A 12,423-nucleotide genomic window follows, 5' to 3' on the forward strand; every position below is an offset into this window, starting at 1 on the left:
GTAGATGTTTTTTAAAGTTGAAACAGAACGCAGTGTACATGGTATTCTTTGAAATTTATTGTTGTTGAGTTAATTTATTAAAGCGAGGTGTGCGTAGTGCGTAAATTCGTTCGTTGCCTAGATGGTGCCATTCGTAGATTTTTTTTTAAGTTAAAACATATCGCTGTGTACATGGGCTCTTGTAAAATAATTTTGGTTAGAAACTTCACGGTTTCGCTATCTAAATTTTTTGTTTTTGTTTCGGATTTTTAGCTTAAATTGTGTGTTCAACGTGGTTTTTGCATTCGCGAAAACCGTGTTTTTGGAGACATTTAGGCTTAACGTTCGAAATGTAGACAAAAAATTTAGATAGCAAAAATATTTGGCGCCTTGAGGGCGCATATCAGAGTAGTTTCGTAGACTGACAGATGAGCATTTAGCCTCGTTCCATACAATCAGTACATCTCACTTCGAACCTCAATATAAGGAACTTTTAAAAATGAAATCGCAATTTCATTCATCTCATTGACATATTTCAATTATAAAACTTGTATTTTATTTTTGAAATTTTAGAAGATTTTATCTTGGACCACCAAACTTTCTTTTTTTAGATTATTGGTTTGCGACAGAAAAAGTTTGCCCATCCCTGATCTAGGCGGTCGAAAAGATGTTAGTGTTCAGCGGTTTTTACCTCCGCTTGGATGCCGGTGTTCCGAACCTACAACAGAAAGTGATTAGTGGAGTTCGATATTCTTAGGAAAAAATGCATTAGTCTAATATGTCTATGAATTTTCAAATCGATTCTTACATGTAAGAAAGTTTAAAACATTTATCTTCAATGTCGCATTAAATTTCTTAACGCACTCTAAATGTAATTTAATATGATTTATTACAATAGCTTTAACATTATCCTGAAATCAACACCTCATGCAGTCAACGCCGAAGGCAAATGGTCATAATTTCTGTTGTTCAGTTATTATGAATCAAATTCTACAACCTGAATTCGAATTTCAAAATACTCGAAATGCATTAACCAGGAAATACAAGTATGTTACCGAGATATTATTCCCTGAAATTCCTATATAATGACTCAATTACTGCTTCAATCTCCATTGTAAGGCGAGAGCACTTCTCTTCGGCAATTTGTTGTCCATTGAAATTCTTTTATTGGGCGCTATTAACATATTTGTGGGTTTCAATTATTAGTTAAGCAAATTATAATGACACGTTTCCATTTAAATACATATCGCAGTTAATGCATGTTTATATCAAATAAGCAGAGTAGGTATACTTTAATTTGATAATAGGATATTGGCAAAAGTAAACATTTCTCTTTTCTGTAATATTCGGACTTCCACCATGTGATTAAGCGCTTTTAAATGCAATTTAATACCATTAAAATTAGCTTTATTAGTTAGTTATTGAAAATTTGACTTGGTAGTATGGAAATCTATTACGTATTTGCAGAATTTATTTTTGAGACATTAAGTTTTCTACTGTTTTTCTATTAAATAATGCGATGCACACCCATTAGCGTGAATTTTGGGTAAAACAAAACAACAGAAGACTTCTGATTTATAGTTGAGCAGTGGCAACACTGTTCAAAATAAAACATTTTTATCTCCGACGCAAGGAGGTTAGAATAGATGGAGTAAGCATGACGTCACAAAATTGAAGCCGAGGAAGGATCGACATTCAGACTATTATTCTGACTTTATTGCTACTCGCTATTAGTTCAGCATTGCTTTGTTGATCGTTTCGACCTGATTTTGAGAAATATGGATAGATGTGCTGCACCAAATTGTCAAATCATTCTAGAAATAACTTTAGGATGTTTTGTTTAGCAAAAAATGAAAAAAGACGAAGAAGAAGTAATTCTTTCTGGTCGAGATCAATGATTTCGGGCGCAGGAGCGTGTTTTTGTGAAGTAAGTGCAGCTTCGTATTTTTTCATAGCATATGAGAAAAATTCCCTTATTATTTTTTTTCAAAATGTGTACTTTCATTTAGCTGTCACTTATTGACGCTGAAATGATTTTTACAAATATAAAATCAATTGTGGAATGTGTGTGCATTTGTGCAGCAAAATATCGCCAATACTGTTTTTTACTGTTGCTAATAGTTTATACTGTTTGTAAAATTGTATTCTATATTTCATGTAAACTTTGTCTCGGTTGGGATTGTAATAGGCGTTTTTTTATTTAAATTTTACTGTACGAATAGTGTATTAAAGGTCTATGCTGTATTTTGATTCTGATGTATTGTCGCCAAATATATTAGTTGGCGCCAGTCTTAAAAATTGGTAAGTATAACATAAATTATAAATTGTTTAGGTTATTCTGTATAGTGAGGTAAATATATTCTGTGTCCTTCAGAAAGCTTCATAAACTTAATTATTTATTCTTAATTTTGTCCTATTTTCATATAAAAGTTAAAATTTTTCACAAAATTTCATTCTTAATAGTGTGATTAAATTCATTTAGTACATGCAACTGTAATTAAATACTAGTGTTTTTGATTTTAATGTTAAACTTCATACATGCTTTTGTTAAATTTGAAGGTGCATTTTGAAGAAAACCAGTTTGAATGTTCTAGGAAAGATGGGTTTAAAAAACTAAAGCCTTGTTTAATGTGCCTAATCCAACACAACTGTTGACCCCACAGCATGTAAAAGGCATTGGGTTTACCAAACTACCATTCAATGATATCCAGTTTTTAAAATGTATGTTTTTTTAAGTTTTATAGTTTTCATAAAAAATGTTTCATATTAAAAATGGATTAATTTGTTTTATAAATAAATCAAAATATTGAAATTCAGGCATTATATGATTAAGCTTTAATTTCAGTGCTTAAGAATAGATTAAAAATTGAAATTTTTAATAGATAATAATTCATAATACTGTTTAAATTTTGCTGTTATATATATATAATTAAATGTGTATTTTATTATAATAATCATATTTAAAATGAGGCATAAAAGCAACCTCAATTTGATATAGTTTTTGATTAAAATTACTGATTTCGAGGCCTATCAGACACAGGTCTCATTTCTTCAGATTTGCCCCTAAAAAAGAGAAACCTGTATTTGATTGCCTTCAAAGTCTACAGAGGTTTGTTCAAAATCAGGATTAAACTAAAATAACTTTTTTGCTTAATTTTAAATTTTACATATATATAGGAATATGCATTAAGTAAGCAAAAGAACAGTATTATTGAAAGTAATAATTTTGAGTAATATAATAATATGGTAATGTATGTTTTAATGTCCTATATGTCTTGTCTAAGTCCTTGCTTTCAGAAGTGGGGCTTCATTGTTTAAATAATGTAAAGTCCTTCACCTATTATAAATTTCAGATTTTACATAGAAATATCATACAAAGTAAATTTGCAGTACTCAATTACATTATTGTTTCCATCATTATTGGATTAATTTGAAGTTAGTCATTAAGGTTAAGTATTTATAAAATGTTTGTATTTTGTTCACAAAAACTTCCATCATGTAGCAGTTACTTTTATGTTATGGAAGATATCAAGCTCTGCTAAATCAAATTTACTTTTGTGTGACCTTAAATCTTAAGTACCAATCGTAAATTTGTTTTGGCATATTTTTAAGAATTTGAATGAAAAATTTATTGCTACTGTGAAAGAATGATCAACTGATGTTTACCTTACTAATCAATGTCTTACAGTGTTGTAATGATTCGCAGGATTTTTCATAATGTGATGTTGCATATATGTTTTGATCTTATCAAATAAATATAAAGAATGTATTCCTAATCAGATATTTCTTCTTCTGTAAGATTATTATCTATCATGATGTGATGCTTAGGATTTGTTTTTAGAAGCCAAAACACTATTTTTTGAGATGCTAATAAAAGCAATGTATTTTATTTATTTACTTACTGCTTTAAAATAGGTTTTGAATTAAGGCTTTCCCCTTCCTTACAGTATGCACATAAAACTCACTTAAGCTATATTTTTAACATATTAATGAGATATATGTAAATAAAATATGTCTCTTAGGGTAGCTCCTTTAATAGGGGGGAAAACTGAACTAAAATGGTATACCTTAAAAACATTTTATTGAAAACAAAAATACTATCATAACAGTGTCGGCTAAGATTTATTCAGATGGTTTTTTTGCATTTATTCCGGCATTTCCCCATAAATTAATATAAATAAAATTTCAGGTAAAGTAGGTCTAGCATTATATCATTCTATACAAAACTGTTGACTTTATGTATATTCTACATAAAGGTGTTGACTTTAATGGAAAAAATCCAGTTACTGTGTTTTAATAAAATTTGATTATAATGGAATGACTTGCACTGTGTTAGAAAAAAAAGAGTGAAAAATAACAATTTTTGTTTTATTTTCACTATAAGTACAAGTATTTTGCATATGTTTGTTATCAAAAGATGTAGATTTAAAGCTAAATAATACTTTTGTTTTTACTTATGCAAATTAATTAATAAGGATATTAACTAATTATAGAATTATTGGTACTCTTCTGTTATCGGGACTGGATTCAGAAATCTCTATATGGATGTATATTGAATGTATGTATATATGAACCATGCATATGTATGTGTGTATACATACATTTTTGATTTCCATCCCGATAACAGAAGAGTACTGAATTATCATTAAATATTCAGATATGTGTAATAATATATTAACAACATTGTTTCACGAGAAAATAGTAAAATTTAATTAATTTTAATAATTTTCTTGTGCCATTGCTTCAAGGAATGAAATTTGAATTTAACAAATATTCACTATTTCTATAAAGCAAATATAAAATTCTCTACTCATATAAAGCAAATATAAAATTAAAATTTTAAATTTTATGTATGTTTTTTTCCTTGTTTAATTCATAAATTTACCAGTTTTTCTATGTACTGTATAAAGTATTTTCTCAATAGCAAATGTATCGGTAAATAGTGTCTAAATTTTGTGTGGAAAGGTATTCTTTTTATTTTTTATTTATTAATTTTTAAAATTTTCTTTTTAGCTAAATAAAGAACAAAAATAGTATTTTTGATATGGAATTTTTACATTGCTAAATTTATATAAAAATATATTTTTAAAATATAGATTCCCATAGCCATTAGAGCATTGAAATAGTTTTTATAGCATTCTGCTAAAACATCAAAATTTAAAGGTGTATATCTCAAATCAGTATTTAAAATCATAAAACTTTTAGCTACCTTTTTCTGGATATGCACACAAAATAACATTTTTAACCAAATTGTTGCAATAATAAACATTCGATTCCATGTGAGCAAACTTCAAACTGCATATTAAAAATGATAAACAAGAAGTAGATTAAAAATGAAAAACAAGAATTATTATGCAGACAAGCTATTAAATTTTTCAGAAGTTTAAAATGCGAACTTGCTAGATATATTAAAGCATCAGCATGTATTTATCCACTTATCATATAAAATTTGCTTACAATTTTAGAAAAGTAACTTTTGATTCAGAAAAGCTTTAGAAACTTAAAAATTACTGAAGTTTTCTTCATACAAATTTGTAGCCACAGCTTTAATGTTCTCTAAATAATTTAACATGTAATGTAAATAAAAGTAATATGCTTAACTCCATCAGTACTGAAATGGTATAGTTAAGATATTAAGAATTATCATACAAGTACTGTATTGAAAGGCTTATAATTTTTATATAATACATGAAACTACCTTGAATTATAAAAGAAAAGTAGTTACATAAATATGAAAACGTGATTTCAAACCCATTATAACCTCATGGAAATTAAGAATACAGCTGCGGGAAATCTCTTGTCAAAAAGTACATTTTTAGTTGTCTAACATTATGCATGTATTGTATGCATGTATGTAAAAGTATAAACTGAAAATTCAGAAGTAAGTTGACAAAAAAGTTTTTGTAACTTATATATGAATTTGAAGTATATGTGAAAATGTTTTAAAAACGCATCATGAATCATGAGAAATTCGTCATTTTAAAAAACTACGAGAGAGAAGTCACACATCTCTATATGAGTGCGAAAAATCGGAACTTAAGATTCTCTAAAAGGTCCTCTAAAATGTTAAATAATTAAAGTTTTAACTAATACGGCTAAAGAGCCAAAGATTGGCCCCCAACCGAAATTGCAACCCTACAGGGTCGCAAAAACATGGCTGACGACTCACACATATCAGTCGTGACGTCACGCATCGTGACGTATCATGGCTTCATTTTCATTGCATGGGAACATACGGGGAAGGCTTACTCCATCTATTCTAACCTCCTTGCTCCGACGAGCTAGACTGTTGCCATACGGCGACATGCAAGACAAATATATATCTGAATTTTAATCAACAAACTCAGTTAATTAAAAGAAATGTTTTGCTATTCCCCGACATTAAATGCATGTACCTTCCTCGCACTAGGGTGTTATTATTCAGTAAAGCGTAATGTATTTATCTTTTAAATTTAAATCTCTCTGATATTCTGGATAAAAAAAAAAAAACTCAATTTTTAGAATACGTTTTCTAGTTATTATTTTCCTTATTTAATATTGAAAATAATTATATATTAAATATTTTTATGAAATGTACTAACTGGATTCATTAAAATTATTACGCATTCATTCCGTTTTATGCTAGTAAATAAAAGGTTACTCATCATGTTGATAAGGATCAGCATTTGTTTAACTAACGCTGCGTCATTCTTAGTTGTAATTAACAAAATGTTTTTAATATTTCTCGTTTCAAATAATATGCTAAATTGTCTTAAGATTTATAAATCATCGTTATGTAAAATTTAAGCTGTAACTGTGACAGATGGTATAATGGTTAAGGAAGCCTAGTGCGGGAACGAAGGGTCCGGGTTCGAATCCAAGAGAAAGCATGGCTGTAACCGCCCTCCTCTTTATAGAAGGCAACGGTGGTCACCTGTTAGGTGCCTCCCCAATAAAATAGCCCACACTTCTGGTCTTAGGAATGATCAATGTTAAATAGGCAAGTACCCGTCAATGAATTTAAAAAAATGCGACTATTTATTGAAACGTGAAATATATACAAAACAGGATTTAAAAAAAATCTCTTTTCTCTTAGTATATTTGTATCAAAAATATTAAATAAACATTATGCAAAAATAAAATTATTACCTAAAATGTTAATGAATCTCTTGTTAATATAAAACAGCTATATAAACATTTTAATGCATTATATTATTCCACGTATTCTAATGAAATAAATAGTAACATACGGCATTAATAAGAGGGCTTTATTATTTCACTTAGACATTTACTTGTACTTCAAAACAGAAAAAGGTAAGAACACATTTATTTCAGTATTATACAAGTATATGAGTAAATAAACATCGAATTTAACTTATGTATATAACACACTGTAAAATTTTATATCTTGCAGACAATACGTTTAGTCATTAAATTTATATCTTGCAGTAACTATTTCAATGAATTGACATAATGTGTGTCAAGAAATCCTTAAAATACATTTCATATATATCTATCTGAATATTTATAGCATTATTAACTGTGCTTTGATTAAGAAATCAATATGCTTTCTTAGAAATAAACTTCATTTCATTTTTAGAACGTAAAGAGCATAAAGATGAAAAAGTGTGTCTAATTTAATGAGCATATTGAAATGTAATTTAGCTGTGAAACTAACTTAAATGATGAACATGTTATTTAATAAGAACTGAATATATTTAAGATATGCTACCAGCTCTGATATTTCAAGACTGTTGGAAGCTATGTTTTTGTACACTTTTTCAGTACCAAAAATTGTACTGGAGGTAATAATTATTACAAGAATATGTGACTGACTCCAGAAATTACTTTACAGTGTATAATTACCAGGAAGTAATTTAATAGCGTACATAATTGCTTGATCTTTGTTATTATTACTTACACGAATCTCCTTTTGAGATACCTTTTTGATTAACTTTTGAAACTTGTGATCAAACGATATAAAGTGAATACAAACATGTTTCAAGAGTATATCTTTAAGCATTACAAAAACTTTCAATTTGTATACATAAGTTCGGTAGTAACTATTTACATATGCAGTTTGCACATAAGGGTTGGAAGCATTTGCTACAAAGTACTTTATCTGTCGTTCCAGAAATCAGGACTAAAACTAATAACAGATAAAAAATTAATATATGAATATAATAATAATTTTTGTAATATTGTAGTTTGGCTTCAACTCTGTTAAGGGTTTTCAATATTTTTTGCAAAAGATTTGGAGTCCATTTCCATTCTTTGTATACGCGGAAAAACGCTAAAGGCAGAAACACAATCACAAATGTTACACTAGATTCTTTATAAGAGAATGAAAAATTATGATTTTTATCGGATGTGCGGAAGTTTTGTTTTCTGTTTGACTTCTCCATTTCAAATCTTAACATTTGAAAAATGAAAAAATAAGAAGAACCATTTATCCATTTGCCCCAATATTTCTTCTTCTACAGTTTACAAAAACGTGCATCGAGAATTTGTAATTTTAATTTACCTATTCTATTCTAATTTATATTATTGTATTTTTTAAGATTAGTATTATATATTTGTAATTTGTTTTTTACTTATTTTTGACTTGCATTGCTTTATTTGAATATTTATTTATGTTATGCGTTTTTAAGGGGGTTCGTATTTATTTATTTCGCATTATATGTATTCATGGCCATGTAATAACTGTGTTGGTATTTATATGTTTAATGTACTAGCTGTTTACGAATATATAGTAGTAGTTTTGAAAAGATTAATATTTGTTTGCTTGTATTATGATTTTTATACAATTTGGATTCGTTCTATATTTTTCGTGCTTTTATTTGTTTATTTTTTATTTTAAAGTTGTGCCCAAGTATCGTGTTCGGTTCATGTATTATGTTGTACAGTACAAAGTCCGTAATCCGGACTTGTCGGGACTTCGATTCCGGATTATAGATCATCAACTTAAATCTGGTAAGATGGCATGCAGAAATTATACAATTAAAAATATGAAACCGTAATTTATGAAATAAAGAGCAATTATGATCTAAAGGGTATCAAATTTTACAAAAAGAAGCTGAATATTTGTTTACTTTATTAAACATTTCTTTCGACGCGCGCATGCGTAAAGTTTGTGGCTTTGAGGTCCGTATTATAGATCATTCCGGATAATGAACATCCGGATTACAGATTTTGTACTTTAGTATGTACAACATCTGTAGATGCTACAACGTACGTATTATGTTGTAGATCTACAACATAATGCATGAACATAAACAAAGATCTTTCAATTCTGGAAATTTACCAATCAGACAGACAAATTAGACAGATGTCTTGTTTTGCACCCGCTAAGTCTTTCTGCACCGATGGGCGAAAAATCAAGCATAGGTGCGAAGGAAAGGTATATAGAAAGGGGGCAATTTCGTATTTGAGGAGAGTAAAAAGGGAACTTCGTACATCTTGCACGAGTTCAAAAGGTCAGGAAGAAAAGATGGGACAAAATAAAATTTAAAATAAATGGCCCAAAAATAATAGAGAGGGAAAAAAAAAGGGCCTATAGAAAGAAAAGGAAAAGAAGTAGAAAATATCCTAAAATACGATTGTGTCCATGAGTGTAGTTAAAAGGAGGAAAATTTGTCTTCATTTACAATAAATAGTGTCTCACAAGTGTGTGTGTGTGTGTGTGTGTGTGTGTGTGGTGAGTGTGTTTGGTAATGATGAATAGATGTGTTACTGAGGGAGAAAAAAATATTGACGGTGTTAAATTGCTTCGTATCAAGGTATTTAGCATGAAATACAAAGTAATATGTATGCTGAGTATATGCAAAGTAATATGTATTGCATCCTGAGATATCAACAAAAGTCATCATACAAAGTATATATTAATTTAACTAAAGTAACTTGTGCTATTTTTGTTCCCAACATTTTCATACATTTTTGCAAAAAACAGCAGCAGACAAACAAGATAGAACCATATACAATACAAGACCACAACCGTACACACACACACAAAACAAACAACAACAACAAAAAAGATATATATATATATATATGTGTGTATGTAAATTACTGAGTATATGTATTAAAAACACAAATTAAACATAGTATTTATTAATTTATATATCATAATTTATTACAAGATTTATTATTTTGCTATCACAATTAATTACTTAATTAATTACACAATGAGGGACACTGTTGTTTATATAAGCTCATAGTTCTAAGAGTTTATTTAAGGCAGTGACGAATAATCCATCCGTTACATATGGACTTTTAACAGATAGCAAGGAACAGTATGAGAAAAAATCGGTGAGGTATAATATTATTTAAAGGCAAAAAATATTTAAGCGATCTAAAAAAAAAAAAAAAAAAGAATCCAGAGGATCCGAGAGGAAATAGCGCAATGCCGTGAGTCCCCTATTTTCCCTCTCACGAGATTCCTCAAAGCAAGATAAGGGGGCTTTGTAAGTGACGACAGACGTGAACTGATAACGTTGGTGTCTGTTCGGAATTGTTTAACAAAGGAAGCCACAGGCAATAAGCAATTTCAAGTATTTTTTAATGCTAAAAACTGATTAAAAGTTAAAATTTATTGATTTAAAGGCACATATTTATAGAAATTTGATTGAGTTTAGATGAAAGAAGGGTACTTATCTTAAAATTCCAGCCTTTCGTTGTACTTCCTCACATTGTCCGCTGTTTCATTCTCATCAACATCGCAAATGAAAAACTTTTGAAAACGTGTAGGTATTGTAGAAAAGTCAGTATTTCAAAGTAATTTAATTGATAATCCCCAAGGGGAAAGGAATTTTTTTCACTTTTTTACGGAGCGCTGCGAATGTCCAGCAGCTTGCCTCGGTGATCGCAGCACCCTGAATTTACCAATCACCTCCCCAGTAGAGTGGTGTTTGCGACACCAGGGTGCCTAGGCCAGAGGCCTTACCCCTTGTAGAACAGTTTGGTTCCATTTAATTTTATGATTTAGAAACGTTCAAATAAAGCATTTAAATAGTGGCCAAAAAGATAAATGTATATATATAAAAATTTATTTATTTATTTAATTATTAATTTTTTTTTTAAATTCTTAATATATATCTTTGAAAATTTTTTAGGTCAAAATTGCTGTAATTGTGGAAGCCCAGGAAAGCTGTCGAGCCGTGACTACACATACATGGTAAGTATTAGCAAGTAAATTAGTAGTCTGGATAATTATAAAGTACATGATACATAATGCAGAATATATATGTGAAAAAGTAATGAATAATATATAAGCAATTGGTAAAGATACATTAGAAGAGTATGAACAATAAGATACATGAGATCAGAGGCAGGTGGTAGACTAGAAATGGTGAACACATCAGGAACGAATTACATAATGTAAACATTGAGCTGGGCAAGGGGGCGATCGATGTGCCTGAGATCATTATAGTCATAATCACAGATTTTTATACATGTGTTGTCAATGATTTGCTGCCTACTGTGGAAGCGTTTGGCAAGCCTATAATAAAAAGATCTGAGCTGTGTCATGCCCAGCTCTTCATGAATTCTGTTGTTCCTGATGTACCATTCTGCATTAGTGATTTGTCTGAGTACAACATTCTGACAGGCCTGCAGCCTACCTCTGTTGGTTTTACGCGTGTGGGCCCAGATAGGGCTGGCATAACAGAGTAATGGTCTGAGAATGGACTTGTAAATAAGTAACTTGTTGTCTACAGATAATACACTGTTCCGAGCAATTAGGGGGTTGAGTTGTGCTTTACGAACCCGGAACTTTTGGATAATAGAAATGATATGTGGGGACCATGTGAGAGTATTGTTGAGGATCACCCCAAGGTATAGGACTTGCTTGGCCCAGGGAATGGTGGTACCATAGAGCTGTAGATTTTTCTTAATCTTTGTTTTTCTGGTGAATAGGATGGCCTTGGTTTTATCAATATTAACAGCAATCTTCCACTGGGTGAGCCAGGTCTCTAGTGCATGTATGTGATTCTGAAGTCATTGTATTGCTGGACCAATAAATGCACTTTGTGCCAGGATCGCAGTGTCGTCTGCATACATAGCTAATGTTGTGTCATGTGTGGTGGGAATATCGTTCACGTAAGTGTTAAAATATGTAGGCCCAAGCAAGGACCCCTGAGGGACCCCTGCTTGGATGGGGTGGAAAGATGAATTTGTGCCTCCTACGTGAACGAGAAAGGATCTACCTGTTAGGTAAGAATTGGTGATGGTAATGATGTAGTCTGGGAAACCCAGAACATGTAACTTGTATGTGAGTGCTTCCAACCAGACTCTATCAAAAGCCTTTGCTATATCAAGAAAGATTCCACCAGTGATCCTCTTGTTGGCCATTCCTTCAGCAATGGTCTCGACAACCCTGTAGAGCTGGTTTGCAGTGGAAAGTTGCTTCCTGAAGCCGAACTGATGGGGAATCAAAATGTTGTCGTCCAGGTGTGCATTGATTCTTTG

The 12,423-nt window shown here is 30.4% G+C and overlaps 1 long non-coding RNA gene across 1 annotated transcript in view; it reads left to right on the forward strand.

Annotated features, from left to right (window-relative positions):
* The first annotated feature begins 1,625 nt into the window (after positions 1 to 1,625).
* The window catches only part of LOC146997105 (uncharacterized), a 35,104-nt gene continuing 24,306 nt past the window's right edge, over positions 1,626 to 12,423 (forward strand). Inside the window, exons 1-2 of the long non-coding RNA XR_015041122.1 lie at positions 1,626 to 1,906; positions 11,070 to 11,131. This is a non-coding gene — a long non-coding RNA (uncharacterized LOC146997105). The remainder of the gene's footprint in view (positions 1,907 to 11,069; positions 11,132 to 12,423) is intronic.

The sequence above is a fragment of the Stegodyphus dumicola genome, chromosome 5 (genome assembly GCF_044657685.1).
Source record: "Stegodyphus dumicola isolate Sdum_Otavi_A_Nest chromosome 5, ASM4465768v1".
Taxonomy (NCBI): domain Eukaryota; kingdom Metazoa; phylum Arthropoda; class Arachnida; order Araneae; family Eresidae; genus Stegodyphus; species Stegodyphus dumicola.